Source organism: Rhinoderma darwinii, chromosome 1, assembly GCF_050947455.1.
Source record: "Rhinoderma darwinii isolate aRhiDar2 chromosome 1, aRhiDar2.hap1, whole genome shotgun sequence".
NCBI classification, from domain to species: domain Eukaryota; kingdom Metazoa; phylum Chordata; class Amphibia; order Anura; family Rhinodermatidae; genus Rhinoderma; species Rhinoderma darwinii.
The window spans coordinates 83,928,386-83,943,621 of record NC_134687.1 but is presented as its reverse complement, the minus strand read 5'-3'; positions in this window follow the sequence as shown (position 1 = coordinate 83,943,621).

Sequence of the window (15,236 nt, the reverse complement as noted above, 5' to 3'; positions counted from 1 at the left end):
CTAGCATCATACATAATTATGATGCTAGGAGCCCGGCTCCTTCACTGTGTTCGGTCCGGGAAATGCGGCTGAAATGCGGACCCTATATCATGGACCGAACACGCTCATGTGTGGGAGGCCTTAGATGCAGCGATTAAAAGCGATTGCTGCATCTAAGTGGTTTGTAGCAAATCGGCACACTTGCAACGAGATCGGACACGCTGCGTGAAACTCACGGACAGTCTGCACGGCCCCATAGACTAACATAGGTCCGTGCGAGGAGCGTGAAAATCCCGCGCGTTGCACGGACCTATTATACGTTCGTCTGAATAAGCCCTAAGTCCCCTAGTGAGACTAAAAAAAAAGTTGTACAAAAAAAAGTTTTAAGTAACAGAAAAAACAATTGTCCTTTTTCCCTTATCAGCTTCTTTATTATTGAAAAAAAAATAAACACATAAGTCATACATATACATACATATAAACAGCCTGAACTATAAAAATCTTATATTATTTATCCCTCGCAGTGAATGCCATAAAAAAAAACTAAAAGCCAATGCAAGAATTGATGGGTTTTTTTGTCGCCATGCCTTCCAAAAGTTAGAATAAAAAGTGATCAAGAAGTTGCATGAATCCAAATGTGGTACCATTAAAAACAAGACGAGAAAATTAAACCGTTAATGTTTCTCACAACATCACGACAGGAAAAATACATTGTTTTTGCCAAATTAATTTTCTTGTGCAAAAAGTTGTAAAACAAAAAAAAGTGCTATCAATTTGTTATCGCCGGAATCATAGTGACCCGCATAATAATGTTAACATGTCATTTATAACGCATGGTAAACGCTGTATAAAAAAAAACTATGCCAGAATTGCTGTTTTTTGGTCACTAATACAAATTACAGCTCGTCTCGCAAACAAACAGCCCTCATACCTCTACGTCTATGAAAAAATGAAATAAGTTAAGACTCAGTAAGTCAGGAAAGAAAAAATATGCAGTTGTGCAGGCCCGAGGAGAACATTTCTTTTGTTTCAAGAGGCGATTTATCAAGGCCTTAAATTTAGGGAACCAGGAAGGAGAGGACTCAAACATCTGCTGGAAGCGACGGTACCCGTATTATACCAGGACAACACTTCCCAGCAACATTCCCCAAATTGCAAAGGTGTGGAGTGTGGACCAAATGGGGGATAAGAAAGGACATTTATCAGTGCAACACTGGCCTATGCAGAAAGGATCGATCACAGCGTAACACACATCTATGGATTATTTTATTGTTTACCCCATTATTATACCACCTGTCTACGCCCCTGATGTAATCTGCCCAGCTTACATATGCCCCCACATTATAAACTGAAACACCAGTAAAACTCCAAACAGAACTACTACCAAGCAAAATCTGCGCTCCAAAATCCAAATGGCGCTCCCTCCCTTCTGAGCCCTACAGCGTGCTCACACAGCTGTTTACTTCCACATATATGGCATCCCCAAACCAGGGAGAACACTTTTAACAATTTTTGGGGTATGTGTATCCAGTGGCACAAGCTGGGCACAATATATTTGCCACTGAAATGGCATATCTAGAGAAAAAAATGTAATTTTTACTTTACACCATCCGCAGCGCAATCATTTATGGAAAAGACCTGTGGGGTGGAAATGCTCACTACACTCCTAATAAATGCCTTGAGGGATATAGTTTCCAAAACTGGGTCACTTCTCAGGGTTTTTTTTAAATTATTTCATATCGGAGCCACTGCAATTGTGAACCAATACTTTGTAAATTGCCAAATTAGGCCTCAATTTCACTTCAATTTCACTACTGAGCCTGGTCGAATGTCCAGGCAAAAGATTAGGGCCACATGTAGGGTGTTTCTAAAACCGGGAAACACAAGAATAATAATTAGAGAGCTGTCTTTTCATGGTGGCACAAGCTGGGCACCTCATATTGGACACTGAAATGGCATATCCATGGAAAAATTGCCATTTTCACTGCAACATCGCGTGCACACTAATTTTGGGAAAACACATGTGGGGTTAACATGCTCACTACACCCCAAGGTGAATATCTTGAGGGGTGTAGTTTCCAAAATGAGGTCACTCCTGGGGGTTTCCACTGTTTTGGTTCCGCAGGGGCTTTAAAACCAATTCAGAAAAATATGCACATCAAAAGCCAAATGGCGCTCCCTCCCTTCTGAGCCCTGTCTTGTGCCCATACAGCAGTTTATGACCACATATGGGGTATTTCCGTACCTCCGTACGAAGTTGAAGTTGAGTTACAAATGTTGTTGTTTTTTTGTCCTCGCGAGATCACGCTGTGACGTCACTCACTTCCTCCCACAGGAACTTCATTGCGTCGGACGAGTGAGGAAACGCTGTGTGTCTGTGAACTGCCAGAAGCTGGGTGGTAACGAAGAGAAGTGGATGATGCTGATTCGTCAGCATCATACACTTCCATTCACAACGCCCAGCTAGTAAAACAAGTAAACACACCCAGATGTAACGAACACAATACACGCCCAGTTGGAAATAAGATTAAAAACGCCCAGTTGTCCTTAAGAAAGGCTCATTTGCATAAATATAAAAATTCTCATAACTTGGCCAAAAATGCTCGTTTTTGAAAAAGAAAAATGTTACTGTCATCTACATTGCAGCGCCGATCAGCTGCAATAGGAGATAGGGGTTTGAAAATCTGGTGACAGAGCCTCTTTAATAAATTATAGTGTAAATCTTCAGCTCCTAGCTGGGGCAGATTTCACTCTGCGCCGGGTAGCAAGGTAGACCTTGGAGCCCTTGGCTATACTCATTGCGCCACACGACCAGTGGGAAAATCGTGTGGTTCTAACCACACCTCAACCGTAACGTGTGAATGGACCCTAAGGTCGGGTTCCCACGGGTCGGATACGCTGCGTAAAACCTGCGCAGCGTATCCGACCTGGAACTCGCAGCACCTTCCATCGGAAAAACCACACCACATTAAGGTGCGTATTTTCTAACTGAATTTCTGCTGCGGGAAAAAGCCCTCATACTTACCCCCTCCGTGTTCTCTGTGCGTAGTCCGGCCTCCTACGATGACGTAGGGTAGGTATGAGATTTCCTAAATCTCATCCACTTTGCTGCTACTGTAAATGCTGTGGAATTTCCGCACAGAAAGGTTGCATTAAAAAATTAATAAAAAATCATGGAAAAACGCATACGGTTTTACCACGAATTGCCACTGTTTGCAATGCAAAAGTAAAAAAATTTATTTTACAAGTTTCACCTGTAAAAAACACAATGGCCGTGTGAACGGTCCCATTGAAATGCATGCGTCCGCGTGACGGTCGTTGTTTTAAAGGCCTTCACACGGACGTATACTACGGTCGTCTTAATTTGGCCTAAGGGTATGTTCACACAGGGAGGATACGCTGCTTAAAAGCACACAGTGTATCTGCCCTTGGTGCCGCAGGGAGTTGTGGCCGAAAAACCGCACCAAATTGTGGTGCAGTTTTTTGTCCGGAATCTCCGCTGCTGAAAAATGCGCATAAAATTTAAAAAAGTGTGATACTTACGTAGCCATGGCGACGCATGCCTCTGCCATCCTGCAGGCCGGCCTCCTGGGATGACGTTTCATCCCATGTGACCGCTGTAAACGTGTGATTGGCTGCAGAGGTCACATGGGATGAAACATCATTTGACTTTTTTTCTGAGTTCCGCTATTTGTGGGTTTTACCTCCCATTGAATTCAATGGGAAAAACTCGAAACAAATATGCAGCGATTACGCAAATACATTTGACATGCTGCGTATTAAAAAAAAAACGCACCGCAGGTCAATTTCGGAGCATTTTTTCCGCTCATCATTTACGCAGCGTGTGGATGAGATTTGTTCAAATCTCATCCACTCTGCTGCTACTGTATTAGGTCGGGTTCCCACGTAGCGTAAACGCTATGGAATTTCCGCTACGGAATTCTGTGCGGAAATTCCACAGCATTTACAGCAGCAGCAAAGTGGATGAACGCAGCGTAAACACAAATAAATTGACCTGTGTTGCGGAATTTAACCCCTTCCCTCTTTAGCCACTTTTGACCTTCCTGACCGAGCCTCATTTTTCAAATCTGACATGTGTCACTTTATGTGGTAATAACTCCGGAATGCTTTCACCTATCCAAGCGATTCTGAGATTGTTTTCTCGTGACACATTGGACTTTAAGTTACTGGCAAAATTTGCTCGATATGTTCAGTATTTAATTGTGAAAAACACCAAAATTTAGCGAAAAATTGCAAAAATTAGCATTTTTCGCAATTTAAATGTATCTGCTTGTAAGACAGGCAGTTATACCACCCAAAATTGTTGCTAATAAACATCACCCATATGTCTACTTTAGATTGGCATCGTTTTTTGAACATCCTTTTATTTTTCTATGACCTCACAAGGCTTAGAACTTTAGCAGCAATTTCTCACATTTTCAAGAAAATTTCAAAAGGCCATTTTTACAGGGGCCAGTTCAGTTGTGAAGTGGCTTTGAGGGCCTTATATATTAGAAACCCCCAAAAAGTCACCCCATTTTAAAAACTTCACCCCTCAAAGTATTCAAAACAGCATTTAGAAAATGTCTTAACCCTTTACACATGTCACAGGAATTAAAGCAATGTAGAGGTGAATTTTACAAATTTCATATTTTTTTGCAGAAATAAATTTTTAGTACAATTTTTTTTATAACACAGAAGGTTTTACCAGAGAAATGTAACTCAATATTTGTTGCCCAGTTTCTGCAGTTTTAGGAAATATCCCACATGTGGCCGTAGCGTGCTACTGGACTGAAGCATCGGCCTCAGAAGCAAAGGAGCACCTAGTGGATTTTGGGGCCTTATTTTTGTTAGAATATATTTTAGGCACCATGTCAGGTTTGAAGGGCTCTTGCGGTGCCAAAACAGTCAAAATCCCCCAAAAGTGACCCCATCTGGGAAACTACACACCTCAAGGAAATTATCTAGGGGTACAGTGAGCATTTTGACCGCACAGCTTTTTTACAGAAATCATTAGAAGTAGGCCGTGAAAATTAAAATCAACATTTCTTCAAAGAAAATGTAGGTTTAGCGATTTTTTTTCTCATTTTCACAAAGACTAAAGGAGAAAAGCACCGTAAAATTTGTAAAGCAATTTCTCCCGAGTAAAACAATACCCCACATGTGGTAATAACCGGTTGTTTGGAGACACGGCGAGGCTGAGAAGGGAAAGAGCGCTATTTGGCTTTTGGAGCTCAAGTTTAGCAGGAATGGTTTGTGGAGGCCATGTCACATTTACAAAGCCCCTGAGGGGACAAAACAGTGGAAACCCCCCACAGTTGACCCCATTTTGGAAACTACGCCCATTGAGGAAATTATCTAGGGGTATAGTGAGCGTTTTGACCCAACAGGTTTTTTGCATAAATTATTGGAAATAGGCCCTGAAAATGACAATCTAAATTTTTTCAAAGAAAATGTAGGTTTAGCTAATTTTTTCTCATTTCCACAAGGACTGAAGGAGAAAAAGCACTGTAAAATTTGTAAACCAATCTCTCCCGAGTAAAACAATGCCCCACATGTGGTAATAAACGGTTGTTTGGATACACGGCAGGGCTGAGAAGGGAAAGAGCGCTATTTGGCTTTTGGAGCTCAAGTTTAGCAGGAATGGTTTGCGGAGGCCAGGTCACATTTACGAAGTCCCTGAGGAGACAAAACAGTGGAAACCCCCCACAAGTGACCCCATTTTGGAGACTACACCCATTGAGGAAATTATCTAGGGGTATAGTGAGCTCTTTGACCCCACAGGTTTTTTGCAGAAATTATTGGAAGTAGGCCCTGAAAATAAAAATCAACATTTTTTCAAAGAAAATGTAGGTTTAGCTTATTTTTACTCATTTCCACAAGGACTGAAGGAGAAAAAGCACCACAAAATTTGTAAAGCAATTTCTCCCGAGTAAAACAATGCCCCACATGTGGTAATAAACGGCTGTTTGGAGACACGGCTTGGCTTAGAAGGGAAAGAGCGCTATTTGGCTTTTGGAGATCACATTGAGCAGGAATGGTTTGCGGCGGCCATGTCACATTTGCAAAGCCCCTGAGGGGAAAAAACAATGAAAACGCCCAAAAAGTGACTCCATTTAGGAAACTACACCTCTTGAGGAATTCATCTAGGGGCGTAGTGAGCATTTTGACCCCACAGATGTTTCAAAGAATTTATTAGAATTGGGCAGTGAAAATAAAAACAATCCTTTTTCTTCAATAAGACGTAGCTTTAGCGCAAATTTTTTCATTTTCGCAACAAATAAAGGAAAAAAAGAACCCAACATTTGTAAAGCAATTTCTACTGAGTACGGCAATACCCCATATGTGGTCATAAACTGCTGTTTGGGCACACGGCAGGGCTCAGAAGGGAAGGACCGCCATTTGGAGTGCAGATGTTTCTGGATTGGTTTCTGGGCGCCTGTGGGCCCAAAACAGTGGAAACCCCCCAGAAGTGACCCCATTTTGGAAACTACACCCCTCAATGCATTTACCTACGGGTGTAGTGAGCATGTTAACCCTGCAGGTGTTTTGTAGAAATTAGTGTGAACTCGATGTTGCAGAGTGAAAATGGGATTTTTTCCACAGATATGTGGACAATATGTGGTGCCCAGCTTGTGCCACCATAACGAGACAGCTCTCTAATTATTATGCTGGGTTTCCTGGTTTTAGAAACACCCTACATGTGGCCCTAATCTCTTGCCTGGACAGTCGACCAGGCTCAGGAGTGAAAGCGTACCATGTAAAATTGAGGCCGGCCTAATTTGGCAATTTACAAAGTATTGGTTCACAACTGCAGAGGCTCAGATGTGAAATAATAAAAATAAACCCCTGGGAAGTGACCCCACTATGGAAACTGCACCCCTCAAGGCATTTATTAAGGGGTGTAGTGAGCATTTTCACCCCACAGATCTTTTCCATAAATGAATGCGCTGTGGATGGTGCAAATTAAAAATTTATATTTTTCCCTAGATATGCCATTCAGTGGCAAATATGTTGTGCCCAGCTTATGCCACTGGAGACACACACCCCAAAAATTGCTAAAAGGGTTCTCCCGGGTATGACGATGCCATATATGTGGAAGGAAACTGCTGTTTGGGCACGCTGTAGGGTTCAGATGGGAGGAAATGCCATTTGGCTTTTGGAGCGTGGATTTTGCTTGGTAGTAGTTTTGTTTGGAGTCTAAGGGCATGACCACACATGGCGGAATTCCTCCGCAACTGTCCGCATCAATGCCGCACAGAATCCGCATTGCGGATTACGCTGCGGATTTTGGCAAAGTGCTGCGGATTGCCTTGCGGATTGAGTTGCGGATTTCGTTGCGGATTTCAAAGGCAAGTCTTCCAAAAAGGGAACTGACATCATTTGTGAGTTCAGTTCCTATGACGACGAGCTGGACACACCCATGGCATGTATAAGTGTGGCCAGAAAGAGAAGTGAATCTCGCCGGAGAAGTATACTAGTCCGAAGTGTGGGATAATGCCTGACATCCAGGAGCGACCACTTCAATTACGCCGACAATATTTGATTCTGCTGCTGCGCACCATAGTCAGCATTGTCCGTCGTCGGCAACGTGTAAGTAATATTTAGTCACCTACACACATCCAATGCAAAAGTATATGTTTCTGTCTGCTAATGATATAGTAACAGGTTTCTTGGATTTCACAATCATTATTTGCACACAGGCTGAAGAACGAGGCCGTGTCCGACTGTGGGTTCACCCTTTGGTTGCAGAAAGATCAACCAAAGGTCATTTTGCACTTCTTTGCTGCGATCTAAGAAGGTATATATTTGGGATACAATCTTTCATTGTCACTGCCCCTGTTGTTCTGTTGGGTAACTTAACAGAACATGATTCATATGTTTTGTAATGAGTCTCTGCTCACCTCTACTCACCTGGCTGCTATATGTGAGAGTAGGGTGTAGAGTAAAGTGCCCGGCTTGCAAACGCGCTGTTCTGTGCAGTGGATAGGCCATTGATTTATCAGCGCTTGCCCTCGGACAGTCGTCCCTGTCACCGATCAGTTGCCGTGAAGGGTCCATAGTGTTCGGATACCCTTCTTTGGCTTAAGTTACTCACAATTCAATAGCTCACAGAGCTGCATTGGCCAATCCCACGAATTCAAAGACTATCCCATTGCAGTGCATCTGAGAATTATCGCATAGTCACTACATACACTACCTGTGTATTGGCGATTGACAGCCTAATCAAGTCAAGGAAATCCAGGGGTAGTATCAGTCGTCCGAGCACAGCGTGTGCTTCCAAACAGCTAGTTGCTGACGGTCTCGTGTGGAGGACCCAGAGGGATGATATATTGATGGCCTATCCTGAGCATACCACATTCATTACTGGTGTCTGGACCACACCTGGGGCAAACCTACGTAAAAGTAGTACAGACGGACGAAGGGTTTAATTAGTGCACACCACATGGTGTGTGTAAATGCTGGCATGTGTTTCCCACTTAGGCTGTTTACCCCGCATTTAGGTTAATCTTCTTTGTGGTGTGGTCTAGATATCCAGACAAATTTACGGGATTCTGCCGGATGAGCATCGAAGCATTTGACAGGCTGCTCGAAATTGTCAGGCCACACATTACCAAGCAGAATACCTGGATGAGGATGGCGATTACTGCTGAGGAAAGGTTGCTCATCACCTTGCGGTAAGTTGCCACATTTCTGCGTGTGATCTAACATACAATCATTTTCTCTATTGTGCATTTTGCGAGATTGGGTACGTTTCTTGTTTCCCCAAACATATGTATTATAGTCTCCCTACATGTTGTTCTTCCAAAATAGTGGGATGTAATGTAATGCCTGATGTTTTTTTTGTTTCAGATTTTTGGCCACCGGCGAGACGTATGCATCCCTGCACCTCCAATTTCGTGTGGGCAAATCCACCATTTCCCAAATTGTGAAGAGCACATGCAAAGTTCTGTGGGAAGAGTTGCAGCCCATTGTCATGCCTTGCCCCACTCCAGAGATTTGGTTAAATGTCGCAGCTGGCTTTCAAAATGTCACACAGTTCCCAAACTGCATAGGCGCAGTTGATGGCAAGCATGTAAGGGTGCAGCAGCCACCGCACTCAGGATCACGCTTCTTTAATTACAAGAAGTATTTTTCGGTCGTCCTGATGGCGGTGGCTGATGCACATTACAAATTTGTTACCATTGATGTTGGTGCCTATGGTAGTACTGGGGACTCACGGGTGCTGCGAGCCTCCCAGATTGGCCTCCAAATTCTCATAGATAACGTGTCTCTCCCCCCTCCGACACCTCTTCCAGGAACCACGCGTCCAGTCCCCTTCGTTATGGTATCGGATGAGGCATTTCCTTTGAGCCCTAACCTGCTGCGCCCATACCCACGAAGGGGACTGAATGTCCGTCGTCGGATTTTTAATTATAGGCTGAGCAGGGCACGACGTTTCGTCGAGTGCACGTTTGGCATCATGGCAAATCAGTGGCGGGTCTTTACCTCGGCCATGCAATTGGAGGAAACCACCGTTGATGCGGTCATCAAGGCATGTTGTGTCCTCCATAACTACCTCCAGGAATACCGTCAAGAAGTTGAGGGCGACTCACTTCTGCCCTATGTTGGCAGTGCCATTAACTGGGGTTCTGCTGGTCAGGCCAGTAGTGGTGTACGCGTACGAGATATTTACTCGGATTATTTCCTCACTTCTGAAGGGGCCGTACCTTGGCAATACTCCTGTGTTGGCGGGGTGCGGCCTACCCAGCAGTAATCGGTTTAATGTCCAAACAGTAGGCAATTCTGTCAATGATACTCCTATGGAATGGAAAATTGTGTGTTGGATGTGCTTCCTTTGCAATAAAATAATGCACTATTACTTGGATTTGGCCTAAGTGTGTGTATTTGAGGAATCACATGTCTGAATAGGGAGTATGATGTATAGGTTGCCTTTCTTGGTTGAGCACACCATAGCATCTCAAACCACACAGTATTTACTAAATGAAAACGGCCACACCGTGAACAATCGGTATCGTCCCCTTGATGCCCTTCCGCATTTTGGCCTCCTCCCATCCAAATCAAAAAAAACACAAGTCAGATTCATAAATTCAACGGAACTTTGATGGAACGTATGCACAACACAACTATATACGAGTAGAATCATGTAAGTACTTGTAACAAACATTAAATACGTGGTACACTAGCGACCAAAAAAAAAACAAAACATACTACAAGATGTGGAAGCGCGGGGGGCTTAATTGGGGATGCGACGAGGGGGCAGAGGAGGAGGTTGAGGTAGGGGGCATGTATGCCGCAGAGGTGGGAGGATGGATATGAAGAGGTGGGAGAGTGGACGAGTATGGGGTGGGCAAAGGGTTTGGGACATTGGGGTATGGGCGGAAAGTGGAACCAGAGGGATGTCCATGAGTCCAGGGGGAAAAATAGGGATCGGGCTGCAGGGAGGGTGCAGAGGCAGGAGGTGGGGCGTGCGGCACAGCGGCAGACGTGTCAGCCCTACGGCCAGTTAGTGTGCGCATGTGAAAAATGAGATCTCCCACATCGGGTAGGGGCTGGGGGGCCTCAAAGATATTGGCCAGGGCGAAGACACAGGTCATATATGCCGCCCGCCGAGTATTTTCCATCTCGCGACATCGGCCACCAACGGCATTCCCGAAACTGGTGTATTGATCTTCTGCCTCCACCCTCCGAATCATGCGCATGGCTTGGCCCTCTACCGTGTCACTTTGGTCCACTGGCGTCTGGCGCTTTCGGCCACCCACTCTTTGGCGCGGTCGGGAAGTTCCTGCCGTGGGGGCTGGAGAGGTGTCGCCACGAGGAGTTGCTGGTGCCGGGGTTGGCTGGTAGGGCGCATCTTCCTCAGCCACAATTGATGACGAGCCTGCCACGGCCTGCTGCTGCACCTGGCCACGTGCACTCCCTTGTGGCGTCCGGGGTGGTACATTTCCGGACGTTCTGCAGGGAAAAAAACACTCATTGACTTAGGGGATTCAGAAGACATTTCTCAGACAGTTTGTCAGTCGCTAATCTCGTTAACATATCCTTTTGCCATTCTACACACACCCCAACTGACACCAATCTTGGGGGGGGGGGAAACTAAAGACGTATTCTCGTCATGAAGAGAATGAGTTACATAAGCAACACAGAGTGATATGTGATAATGTGTACGGTCAAGGGGCATTTTCGTGACAACACTGGCAAAAGGAAAACAAACATGTGGAATATAATCTTCACGCAATAGACATTGCATTCCGTTCGTTTTGAATCACATGTTTCATGCGCTCCCTTTTATAACCCAGGTGTGTGTGCGAATAGAGACTTACCTTCGTAGCTCCCTGCAGGGAATGAGGAAAGCCAGTTCCTCATAGTAGGCTATGGCACGGCCCCGTGAAGGAGAGGAGCCACTTGCAGGTGTCTTTGATACCTGTTTGCGGAACCGGTCGCGTACTGTCCTCCACCTATTGCGCACATCATTTTCTGGAAAAGGAAGGATGTGTTTTAAATTAGGGCATAGTGGATGAAGTCAGGTGTATACAGATCAATTGCGTCCTCTGGCCTGTCGTGAGGATATATCATCAATGCAACCACATCATTGGGCCAGAACTTGAGTAGACAGCAACTATGGCTACGGCTGGGTTCCCACGACCTCTTGCCATGGCAAAAATAGGCCATGACGCCACCAAGATGCTGGGAAACATCTGCCCATGCATTTAAATGTGCATATGGTTGTCCACGCTTGCAAAAGGTACTTCAGGTCGTTAAATGGAGTGTGTAAGGCAGGATTTAGTGCCGTCAATAGGCCATGTGCACATACCCTTACAGTCGGGGAAAAAGTGATCAGCAACTGCGCATGTGCCATAGTGACATGCCAAAAGTTGGGGTATGGTTTAGCAAGGCAGGAAAGGAAATTAGTGCTGATTTTTGCCAGCATGCTAATGATGCAAAACAACCTTTGGAAACAGTGTTTTGACCTCTCTGCATTACAAACTAAATGCAAACTTACCAATCACTCCCTGCTCCCTCTCCAGCATCCCGTCCCACTCGGGGTACAGACCGCGGCACACAAACGACCATCCCTCGTCACGGGCGTTGCGGTCGCTGTAGGCAGCTATAGAGCTGTCCCAGATCTCTGGCCTACTATGCACCTATAAAAATCAAAAAAAAGGGCATATTGCTGTTTGCTTGGTACTCTGGAATCACAGTGGAGCTGTTACATGGTGATCTGCCTTTAGAAAATGGACATTCTGCAGGTGCTGCTAGTGTTAATCCATACATAGTAGACATCTTGAAACAACATGACACAAACATATACATGTACTTACCAGATTAATGAGGGCCGAAACCTCCATGTCCATACGTCTATACCTCGACATGGCAGCCTGTGTTCAGAGTTGTCTCTTAACTTTTTAGAAATTCACTGTCAGGCTGCAAGCCGAAAATGGCGTCTTCCTTTTGTAATATGCTGAATGCTGATGTCATATCCTGCTCCGGCAGGAAATACGCACCGCACCACAAACGAAATCCGCACCGCACCACAAACGAAATCCGCACCACACATAACATCTGCGGACTTCATTGCGGAATTTCGATTCTCCATTGAAGTGAATGGAGAACTTCCGCAATGAGTCCGCAACCAGTCCGCCACTGCTCCGCAACAGACAGAGCATGCTGCGGACACCAAATTCCGCTCCGCAGCCTATGCTCCGCAGCGGAATTGTACGCATCGTGTAAACGAACACTGCTAAATTAAAGTGAAAGTCAATGGAGAAACGGCTCCGCTGCGGATTAACGCTGCGGAGTGTCCGCAGCGGAATTTAAGTGAAATTCCGCTATGTGTGAACCCGCCCTTACTGGTGTTTCCGTTTATAATGTAGGGCATATGTAAGCCGGGCGGAGTATATAAGGGGCATAGTCAGGTGGTATAATAACGGGGTAAAAAAAACCAATAAAATAATCCATAGATGTGTGTTACGCTGTGAAGCAATCCTTTCTGCACAGGCCGGTGTCGCACTGATATATGGCGTCCTTTATTATCCCCCTTTTGATCCACACTCCGCGCCTTTGTAGTTTGGGGAATTTTGCTAGGAAGTGTTGTCCTGGTATAATACGGGCACCGTCGCTTCCAGCGGATATGTTTGGGCCCTCCCTTTCCTGGTTCCCTAATTTTAGGTCCTTGAAAAATCGCCTCTTCAAACAGAAGAAATGTTCCCCTCGGGCACAACTGCATATTTTTTTATTTCCTGACTTATTGGAGCCATAACTAATTTTATTTTTCATAGACGCAGCGGTATGAGGGCTGATTTGTTGCGGGACGAGCTGTAGTTATTATTGGTACCATTTTGGGGTACATGCGACTTTTTGATCACCTTTTATCCTATTTTTTGGGATGCCAGGTAAACAAAAAAACGCAATTCTGGCACAGCTTTTTTCGGGTTTTTTTTATACAGCGTTCACCATGCGTTATAAATGACATGTTAACTTTATTCTGTGGGTCAGTACAATTCCGGCGATACCTAATTTATAGGACTTTTTTATGTTTTACAACTTTTTGCACAATAAAATTACTTTTGTAAAAAGAATGTATTTTTTCTGTCGCCAAGTTGTGAGAACCATAACTTTTACATTTTTTTGTCGACGGAGGTGTATGAGGGCTTGTTTTTTGCGGGACGAGCTATAGTTTTTATAGGTACCATTTTTGGATACGTGCGACTTTTTGATCACTTTTTATTCTAATATTTGTAGGGCAAAGTGACCAAAAAACAGAAACTCTGGTAACGTTTTTTACGTTTTTTTTTACGCTGTTCACCGCGTGCAATAAATAATATAATATTTTGATACCTCCGGTCGTTACGGTCGTGGCGATACCTAATACATATGGTTTATTATTATTTTTCAATAATAAAGGACTTGATAAGAGTAAAAGGGGGATTGTGTTTTATTTGATTACTTGAAACTTTTACTGTTTTCAAACTTTTATTTTGTGCACTTTTTTTTACACTTTTTTATACTTTTTTTACACTTTTTCTCAAGTCCCACTAGGGGACTTGAAGTTCCAACGGTCAGATTTTTTTTTTCTAATACATTGCACTACCTATGTAGTGCAATGTATTAGATATGTCAGTCATTCACTGACAGCAAGCCGGTTAGGCTTCGCCTCCCGGCGGGGCCTAAATCGGCTTCCGTAATGGCAGAGCAGGAGACCATTGTGTCTCCTGTTGCCATAACAGCAGTCGCCAGTCCCGATTGCCTGTCAGGGCTGGCGATCTGCTAGTAACCGCTACGATGCAGCAATCGCTTTCGATTGCTGCATCGAAGGGGTTAATGGCAGGGATCGGAGCTAGCTCCGGTTCCTGCCGTTACAGGTGGATGTCAGCTGTACAGTACAGCTGACTTCCACCGCTGATGACGCCGGATCAGCTCCTGACCCGGCGCCATCTTGCCGGCAGCTACGGAAGCCGATCAGGCTCCGCCGCCGGGCAGATCTTGACCGGCTTCGGTGCTAGGCAGACCGGGAGGCCAGTATTAGGCCTCCGGTTGCCATTGCAGCCACCGGAACCCCGGCAATTTCATTACTGGGGTTCCGATGAGCTGCAAACACCTTAAGTGCAGCGATCGCGTTTGAGCGCTGCACTTAAGGCGTTAATGGCGGGGATCGAAGCTAATTTCGGTCCCCGCCGTTACAGCCGGATATCAGCTGTAAGATACAGCTGAGATCCGGTGATGATGGCACCGGCTCAGCTTCTGAGCCGGTCCCAAACATTTGGCGTACATGTACGGCAAGATGCGGGAAGTCAGTACTTTCCATGACGTACATGTACGGCAAATGTCGGGAAGGGGTTAAATCCACATCGATTTATGCTGCGTTTTCGTTGATTTTCTGTTGCAAATTCAATGGGGATGCAAAACCCGCAACATAAAGCCATGTATTGCGACTTCTCAGTGATTACGCCGCAAAAATCGAAACTCAGGAAAAAAAAAATCATGCTTACCAAGAACACTGCATTTTGGTGCATTTTTCAATGGGGTTGCAGTAATAACGCAACCGCATCGGAAAATGCACCAATTCACAGTAAGAACACATGCGGTTTTTGGATGCGTTTTTTTTTTATGAGTTTCTAACCGTACCTCAACTGCAACGTGTGAGTGGACTGTAAGGATGAGTTCACACATCGCAGTCAAAATGCGTTTTCGTACCGCGGTTGCAACAAAAAGAAACGTTTTTTGTTTTGGGCAAAAGGCAGCAGTTATGCAGCATT